The sequence below is a fragment of the Scomber scombrus genome, chromosome 11, assembly GCF_963691925.1.
Source record: "Scomber scombrus chromosome 11, fScoSco1.1, whole genome shotgun sequence".
Lineage (NCBI taxonomy): Eukaryota > Metazoa > Chordata > Actinopteri > Scombriformes > Scombridae > Scomber > Scomber scombrus.
The window spans coordinates 6,079,755-6,089,627 of record NC_084980.1 but is presented as its reverse complement, the minus strand read 5'-3'; the positions used below and the strand labels follow the sequence as shown (position 1 = coordinate 6,089,627).

Below are 9,873 nucleotides of genomic sequence, written 5' to 3'. Positions count from 1 at the left end.
TGTCCCAGTCCGCCCCTGTGTGTGTGTATGAGTGTAGTAGTGTGTGTGTGTCTGAGTATAGTAGTGTTCGTGCATGAATATATTAGTATGTGTGTATGAGTATAGTAGTGTGTGTGCACGAGTATAGTAGTATGTGTGCATGAGTATAGTAGTATGTGTGTATGAGTATAGTAGTGTGTGTGCACGAGTATAGTAGTATGTGTGTATGAGTATAGTAGTGTGTGTGCACGAGTATAGTAGTATGTGCATGAGTATAGTAGTATGTGTGTATGAGTATAGTAGTGTGTGAGTATAGTAGTACTTGTGCATGAGTATAGTAGTGTGTGTGTATGAGTATTGTAGTGTGTGTGAGAGAGAATAGTAGTGTTTGTGTATGAATATAGTAGTGTGTATAAGACAATATAGTAGTGTGTGTGTGAGAGACTATAGTGGTGTGTGTGAGAAATTATGATGTTGTGTGTGAGAGCAAATTACTGCCTTGCTAGAAAAAAAATGCAAAAATGTTAAGAAATATCTTTTACTTCATCCTTTGAGATTTGTTTTTGTCTCTGTGAATAAAAAAGCTATTGTATTTTAAGATAACATACTGGTGTTATACCAGTATTATTGTAATAACAATAATTAATTACACTGAGTGACACATATCAAGACGGCCCAAAATACTGATTAAATGTGATTCCTTTAGAAACAATAATAATGATCTTATGAGCAATTATCAGCTGCAGCACCAGTATTTTTTTTCAGTTAAAAACCGTATAAAAAACAGGATAAGATGTTTAAAATATCTACATTATACAGAGGGGGTGGGACATAGGAGTGAGGAGGGGTTGTTGCTGTTCAAGTTTTTTTCAAAGTGCTGTGTGAAATGCAAAAAAGGTAAGAGTCGCTTTAATACAACAAATAATTATGAATTGCATTATTAAATGTTATAAACTAGTGAAAACATGCGATAGAAATGCTGCTGTAATTCAGCATAATGTATGACATTTTGGTATAACGTGGTCTACACTGTGACGGTGACATTATAAGAAAGAAGACATGACATGCAAATAAGCACGTTTTTTTTTTCTTTCGGTGCTTGTGCTCCGTCCCGTCCCCGGTAAGATCTCACCCTTATCAAAATCCGCTACTGGAAGGAAAGTCACAACAATGTGTGCAGACAGTGCAGGAATATGACGGCAGCATGAAGACTCCTCCATACAAACACATGCTGTGGACTGTGCACAATTTACAGAGGTCAATTATAACATCAATCTGTGACAGCGAGTGAGTCCGTGAGGAGTGATTAACGAGATTTTTAAAAAATTGACGCATTATGCTCGGCCCTTTATCGCAATTAACACATTAATGCTGACAGCCCTATAAAATAAATAAAATGTAAAATTGCGCAAGACATACTGTGAAAAGTAGCTCTTTACAGTTTTACACTATAGTGACAATCAGTTAGCAGGGATCTCATACATAAACATATTTATCAGGAAGTTCCTTGGCCACCAATATAAAGTTATGACCTTGACCCATAAACATTATTATTAATGATCATATTCAATATAGATTTAGTTTTTTTAAAAGAATAACATTTTTGTTACACTGAAAAATCGATTACGATTAATGAACGATTATCTCCACCCTTGATGAACAATTATGTATTTTCACAGTTTCTTTTGTTTTGTTTTTTAGGGAGTGAAAATAATGATGTTTTAAGGTGTGACGCTGTGGTTAATGTCTAGTTTACTTGATTATAACTATGAAAACATCATGGTTTTGGTTAAAATGATCACTGGAGACAACTTTTCAAATTCCTTAAAGATATGCAACCTTTACTGTCATGGCAACAGTGAACACCACAATTAATTGACATGAGCAAAATTAGAGTTTCTAAATGTCGGTTTCGTTTATTTTTCGATTAATTGCCCAGCCCTAATTCAGATGGTTATTTACTCACAGGATTAGTGGGATAATCCTTCTGGATGTACACCATCCCCAGTTTTTCACCTAAAAAGTAGAAGTTAATACACAGATAATATGAGTAAACAGTATATTTATTGTAATTTAGAATATTTCATGGTAAATATAAAGTCTATAAAATATATAAACTGTTCTAAGCAATTATATCAGGAAAAATCATTCAGATGGTTATTTACTCACAGGACTGGTGGGATCAATTTGCTGGATGTTTCCCACATCGTCCTGTTGTTCAGAAGGGTTGATGTCAACCTGCACCTAAGAATTAAAAGTTAATAATCCGAGAATATGAGAATAGTATATTTATTGTAGAATATTTTGTGGTAAACATAAAGTCTGTAAAAGATGTGTACACTATGTTAGCATTTATGTGGGTATATGTGTGTGTGTTTGTTGGGATGACTTAAGCCACTTTCAGGGGCACAAACCAAACTTCTCAGTAGTTGATTGGGGAAAGCCTTTATAAGTGTGGATAAAAGCTGTGTCTCTGATGGGTTATTAACTGATTTTTGGGTCAGTGCTTAAGGTTAGGGTAAAGGTTAGGTTAAGGTTTAGACAAGGTTATGGTTGGGTCAGGGTATGTATCTAGGAAATAAATGTAAGTCTATGTTAATAGCTCAAAAGTGACTGGGGTAAGACTTATGCATGTGTGTGTGTGTATGTGTGTGTGTGTGTGTGTGTGTGTGTGTGTGTGTGTAAAACCTGAATAATTAAATGTGACTACATTACTGATATGCTATGATAACCTAACCCAGTGACTTCCAGGAAAGTCTGGATGACAACAAACAAAAAAATGTTTAGAATTCCCATCAAAGTAACATACATGAAAATAAATATATATTTATAAAAAATATATGTATCTATATATTACATATAAAGGTTATAATCAAAGAATGTGAGTACACAGTATATTTATTGTAATGTAGACTATTTAATCGTTAAAGTCTATAAAAGGTTTTTCCACTGTGCTCACAAGTAAGTGTGTGTGTGTTTGTTGATATGACTCAAGAAGTCACAGCTTTGTTTTTAGAGGTCACGAGACAAAAAGGGAAAAGAACACATACCATGGATAAATCACAGTTTAACAGTTCATTTACTTACAGAAGTAGCAGTATAAGTTTGGTCTCCATACACCACAACTATATACACAGGAGTAGGGTTGGTCACACACTGTACCTAAATGATAATAAACAGAGAATATGAGTATACAGTATCTTTATTTTGTGTGTGTGTGTGTGTGTGTGTGTGTGTGTGTAAAACCTGAATAATTAAATGTGACTACATTACTGATATGCTATGATAACCTAACCCAGTGACTTCCAGGAAAGTCTGGATGACAACAAACAAAAAATGTTTAGAATTCCCATCAAAGTAACATACATGAAAATAAATATATATTTATAAAAAATATATGTATCTATATATTACATATGAATAAATAGTTTATTTTTTACTCATAGGAAAGACATTAATATATAGGATATATCATATCACAGGATGAGATGACTACTTTTTATTTGACTCATATGATGAGAAAACTCCTCTGGTGGTATTGACTGAAGCTGAATGGTTAACAGGACAGTTGTCAGTTTTAAGAAAAGTATATTGAAATCTAATCATAAAACCAAAAGTTTAACACTTCAACATATTATGGTATTAAAGCCACTCTTGAATAACAACTGTTAACAGCTTTAAAAACAGCAGGACAACCTGTCATATAAATAATCTCTGATCGGATTTACCATTAAAAATAAAACTGTTCAGAGCTATTATAGAATACATATCAGGATCATTAAGATGTTTATTTACTCACAGAATTGGTGAGATCAGTTCCATTGCTGTTTCCAACATCCACCTGTTGTTCAGAAGGGTTGTTGTCAGCCTGCACCTAAGAATTAAAAGGTTATAATCAAAGAATGTGAGTATACAGTATATTTATTGTAATGTAGAATATTTCATGGTTAAAGTCTATAAAAGTTTTTTCCACTGCGCTCAAAAGTAAGTGTGTGTGTGTTTGTTGATATGACTCAAGAAGTCACAGCTTTGTTTTTAGAGGTCACGAGACAAAAAGGGAAAAGAACACATTCCAGGAAAAAAATCACAGTTTAACAGTTAATTTAGAAGTTGCAGTATAAATTTGATCTCCATACACCACAACTCTGTTCACAGGAGTACAGTCGGACACACACTGTACCAATATGATAATAAACAGAGAATATGAGTATACAGTATCTTTATTTTGTGTGTGTGTGTAAAACCTGAATAATTAAATGTGACTACATTACTGATATGCTATGATAACCTAACCCAGTGACTTCCAGGAAAGTCTGGATGACAACAAACAAAAAAATGTTTAGAATTCCCATCAAAGTAACATACATGAAAATAAATATATATTTATAAAAAAATATATGTATCTATATATTACATATAAATAAATAGTTTATTTTTTACTCATAGGAAAGACATTAATATATAGGATATATCATATCACAGGATGAGATGACTACTTTTTATTTGACTCATATGATGAGAAAACCCCTCTGGTGGTATTGACTGAAGCTGAATGGTTAACAGGACAGTTGTCAGTTTTAAGAAAAGTATATTGAAATCTAATCATAAAACCAAAAGTTTAACACTTCAACATATAATGGTATTAAAGCCACTCTTGAATAACAAATGTTAACAGCTTTAAAAATAGCAAGACAACCTGTCATATAAATAATCTCTGATCGGATTTAATATTAAAAATAAAACTGTTCAGAGCTATTATAGAATACATATCAGGAAAAATCACTAAGTGTTTACTCACAGAAGTGGTGGAATCAGTTTCATGGCTGTTTCCAACATCCACCTGTTGTTCAGAAGGGTTGATGTCAACCTGCACCTAAGAATTAAAAGGTTATAATCAAAGAATATGAGTACACAGTATATTTATTGTAGTGTAGAATATTTCATGGTTAAAGTCCATAAAAGGTTTTCCCACTGTGCTCACAAGTAAGTGTGTGTGTGTGTGTGTGTGTGTGTGTGTGTGTGTGTGTGTGTGTGTGTGTGTGTGTGTGTGTGTGTGTGTGTGTGTGTGTGTGTGTGTGTGTGTGTGTGAATATACATCAGATATATTATGATATCATCAGGGCTAAAAGGAGAAAAACACTTTACTTACCCGATAAGATAACCCATTTGGTTGAATTGGTTGAGGCTGAATTTAAAACACAGAGAAAATGATGTTTTTACAATATTTTACATTATTTTTTAGAAAGACAATTTTGTTGTTTGACACCTAAATTTTGCTGGATTCATAGGTGGACACTTTTTTTTTTTTTTCCCCCACAAAATTCCATTTTATTTTACTACTTACTTTCTGTTTTAAGAAATCCATATTCAAATCTTTTTAGAAAATGTACAAAAAAAGTTTGCATGGAGGTGTTGCCGTTTGATGTGAGATATGCAGCGGGTCTGTAAAGGTGCTGGCGTTGGGGTGTGTTGATATGACTTAAGCCACTTTCAGGGACACAATCACTTGTTAAAAACACTTCACACCAGTTGACTGGGGACAGCTTGTGTAAGTGTAGATAAATACTGTGTTCCTGATTGGGAAAATGCTTTTTTTTTTGGGTCAGTGCTTAAGTTTAGGGTAAGGATTAGGTTTAGACAAGGTTATGGTTGGGTTAGGATAAGTCTCCAGGAAAGAAATGTAAGTCTATATAAATACCCTTAAAGTGACTGAGGTAAAACTGTGTTTGTGCATGTAAAACCTTAACAATTAAGTTTAACTACACCAGGTTTATTCTAGTTAACGATAACTAAGACTAAAACTAAAATACTTAAGTATTAACGATACTAAAACAATAAAATGGCTTTGCACAATATGGTATCTTTTTAATAAACAAAGACTTGGTAAACCATATTTGGTGTCATGCATTCTTCCATCCTTTCATCCTTTTCAGCTTCTACAAATCAAAGCCTTCCTCCTAATACCTGAAAAACTAAAACTAGTCAAATCTTCAAAATAAAAATAAAACTACTTAATTAATTGTTAAACTAGCTGAAACTAAACTGATGAATGCAAGGTAGCTACTCTCCTCCATTTTAGAATCAGTAAACTTTGGACCTGACAGAACATGTAATTGATCATTTAGATTTACTTAAGGAAGTGGTGGTATAAGTTCGATCTCCATACACCACAACTATATTCACAGGAGTAGCATTGGTCCCACACTGTACCTAAATGATAATAAAACAGAATTGAGTATACAGTATCTTTAGTTCAACATATAATGGTATTAAAGCCACTCTTCAATACTTTTTCCAAGATTGTCTGATGAATGCAACGTAGCCCCTCTAATCTTTGGCTTTCTTTTTTACTTGTGATTTAATGGATAATTTATTTCTTCTTGAAGACTCTGAAACAACACTGGTCACACTGGGTTTGCAAGAAGTCACAGCTTTGTTTTTAGAGGTCACGAGACAAAAAGGGAAAAGAACACATACCATGGATAAATCACAGTTTAACAGTTCATTTAGATGTGTACTTACAGAAGTAGCAATATAAGTTTGGTCTCCATACACCACAACTCTGTTCACAGGAGTAGGGTCGGTCACACACTGTACCTAAATGATAATAAACAGAGAATATGAGTATACATTATCTTTGTGTGTGTGTGTGTGTCTGTGTGTGTGTGTGTGTGTGTCTGTGTGTGTGTGAATATACATCAGATATATTATGATATCATCAGGGCTAAAAGGAGAAAAACATTTTACTTACCAGATAAGATAACCCATTTGGTTGAATTGGTTGAGGCTGAATATAAAACACAGAGAAAATGATGTTTTTACATTATTTTACATTATTTCTTAGAAAGATAATTTTGTTGTTTGACACCTACATTTTTCTGGATTCATTGGTGGACACTTTTTTTTTTTTTTAACAAAATTCCATTTTATGATAATACTTCTAAATATTGTTTTTGTTTTAAGAAATCCATATTCAAATCTTTTTAGAAAAGCAAAAGTTAAAGAGGCTAACATATAATTGGAATGAAACCCACTCTGCTACCCTTACTGCATCTAAGAAGGGTCATAATTATGGTTAGCATACAGTAGCAACTTAGCATTGGACACAGCGTGTCACATTAACATTCTCTGATCTAATCTACCATTCAGAACAAAGACAACTTTTAATTGTAGCCAGACTAGAAAAGCAAGTACATTTATTCTAGAGTTGTCAATCAAACAATAGATTAATATCTTTTTCATCATCGTGTAACCACAATAGATACGTGCTAACAGGCTAACCAGTTTGTCGGCAGAATAAATATGTTGAAAGAATGCTGTTGTATAACTAAGAGGTAAGTAGACAAACATCTGCACATTAAATAATTACTAATAATAATAACTTTACCATGTCTGCTAAATAGGTGACAACTGAAGGTCGTCTGTATTTGCCGGAACTGGAAAGTGGAAAACGTCACTTGTGCGTCACCAACGGGATCACGCGATACATTACGAGAGTAAAGCCAGTCACACATAAATGACATACATATTTGTTTGTAATGTTTTAAATAGTTCATCCGCAAGTTGAAGATCAGGTTTTTTTGTCTCATTTGGAATCACTGATTAAACTGATAAACTGTCAGTATCGCGCCAGTGCACCATAGAAGGCAGTTCTCATGAACTGCTCCTTATTTTTTTATTTTTTTTAAAAGATTTTTTTCTGGCATTTATTAGCAGTAGAGAATCAGGAAATCACGGGAGAGAGGAGGGGTGTGACATGTAGCAAAGGTCCGCCGGCCAGGATTTGAACCGGGGTCTGCTGTGTATATGGCATGACCACCTGTGCACCACTGTTCCTTATGACTGTTGATTTCTAACGCCAACACTCTTTTTCAAGCTTTACCATAGTCATCTTTTAAACTGTAATGTTCATGTATACACGCATCTATCTCTGATTCTGTACCATTATGTGTTAGGTAAGATTAAGAGTCTTCACTGCTGCTCAGATTCTCTGAAAAGTCCCTCTAACAGCAGACCCATTTCCGCCAAAACTAACCATATGTATGTAAATTAAGACTCTAAACCTACCTGGGATCTTGAGTTGTTTTCATGTTTCCGGGTATTAAAAAGTAAGTCTGATATTGTTGTTGAAACTTCCTGTTAGTTGCTTCCATCGAAATTCCTTTTTTAGTAGATCTAAACTGTTTGTGATTTACGTATGAAAGAAATATATAAAAACTGACGAAGACTTTCCACAGTTTTCACTCTCTGGATAACTTTGCATCTTCTTTGGAACCAGACAAGTAATCCAGGACATTGTGTTCTTTAATACTTGAGATAATGGCAGTATCCAGTTTTGTAGTCCAGTATCTCGGCCCATCTGGTAGAAAAGGAAGAAAACATAATTAAAATTGAGTTTGAATAGGAAATTGTATTTTACTTACTTATTTCTAAAGCTGTCATGCCTGAAAATTTGAAATGATTTACCTTATAGAGAAATCACATTGATAATGGTGCCGCATGTCTGACAAACAGTTGACTTTGGCTCTGAGGATAGTCAGTACAGTTTTTTTTTGTAGTCCAGGGCGTTTCCACATGGATTTCCTGAACACATCCATGGGTGGGCTAGTCAGCAGGATGTTAGCCTATTTATCAGCAAAGACAGACCATACAATGCTGATAAAGTTCATAATGCTTCATAATGCCCTAAAAAATGTACTAATACAGTAACGTTTATATGGTGAGCTGTCTGTAGTAGCTATTTGTTGGCCGATGATGGTATTTATCCACTTTAGATTATAAAAGTTACAATCAAGCACACATTTATTCTATAAACTTGAGAAAATAACCTTGATGAAAGTCATTTTCTCATACTTACCAGAGCCATACAAGACATTATAACACTCTTTTTACATCGTGAAATGGTTTCCTTATCACAAGTACACTGGACTTCATGTGGAAAAAAGGGGCCCCATTAATATTGTTGGTCCAATGAGGAGTGTGTTTTGATGTAGATTCATAGTTGGCTTTATTAAAGAAGGTACAATGCTGCTGTTTTGGCCATTCTCTACAGTACAGTTTAAGCTTGCAAAATTCATAAACCGCCTTTAATAAATGTCCTTGCATGTCCAGCTTGCATGCTCTTAGTATTTACCAAGGTAATTACAAACAAATTGTTTGTTGTGTTTCATTACATTATGTAATTTATCATTACAGTTTAGTAGCAATAGACTCTGAGACTGTAAGCAATATTTGTTTCAAAAATGTATTGACATTTGAAGTGCATTACATGGTAGTCTATACGTTAAATAAAACTATTGATTGAGTGAAGGACGATGACACAGCACAGCATCAACATTTCTGGCTGTCTGCCACAAAGATAAAGACAAGTCTGGGAAGTTGAAGTGTCAGGCTGGTGGTATGCAGGAGGGAAATGGCCATTTCCTCTGAATAACATTTCCTGTTTAATGTGCATCTTACACAACTGTTTCAGTACAGTACTGCAACAGTCAGTAATGTGGTGACCACAATGAACCATCTCCTTCATGAGATGGTGTTTCAGAGAATGATGTCCACTGTGCCCAATTGCCAGAACAGTCAAAAGAGCGTGCCTGCTTCATTCCAGTCTTGGCCTTCAACTAACGAATGAATGCAGACTGCACTGATATCCATATAGCTGCCACCAGTCAGATGGACCAAACAAAATTGATAAATACAGACAGACAACACACAGAAGGATGCAGTATTCATCTTTGTTGTCTCACATGGTGAGATCAATTTTTGCAGCCCACTCTTCCCAGACTCTGGATCTGATAGCCTGATCCATTATGCAAACATAGTTGCTGGCAACCTTATTTTAGCCAGTAAAGGTTCTTAATTTTAAACATTGTGCCTCAGGGATGTGAGAGCAACCAA

The 9,873-nt window shown here is 34.3% G+C and overlaps 2 long non-coding RNA genes across 2 annotated transcripts in view; one reads left to right on the top strand and one right to left on the bottom strand.

Moving 5' to 3' along the window:
* Positions 1 to 3,076: 3,076 nt before the first annotated feature.
* LOC133991026 (uncharacterized) lies at positions 3,077 to 4,813 on the bottom strand. Its single transcript, XR_009926975.1, has 3 exons — positions 4,778 to 4,813; positions 3,779 to 3,853; positions 3,077 to 3,141 (listed from the first exon to the last, which is right to left on the bottom strand). It is a non-coding gene; the product is annotated as an uncharacterized LOC133991026 (long non-coding RNA).
* The window catches only part of LOC133991028 (uncharacterized), a 54,057-nt gene continuing 48,688 nt past the window's right edge, over positions 4,505 to 9,873 (top strand). The window contains exons 1-2 of the long non-coding RNA XR_009926977.1: positions 4,505 to 4,996; positions 6,402 to 6,624. This is a non-coding gene — a long non-coding RNA (uncharacterized LOC133991028). The remainder of the gene's footprint in view (positions 4,997 to 6,401; positions 6,625 to 9,873) is intronic.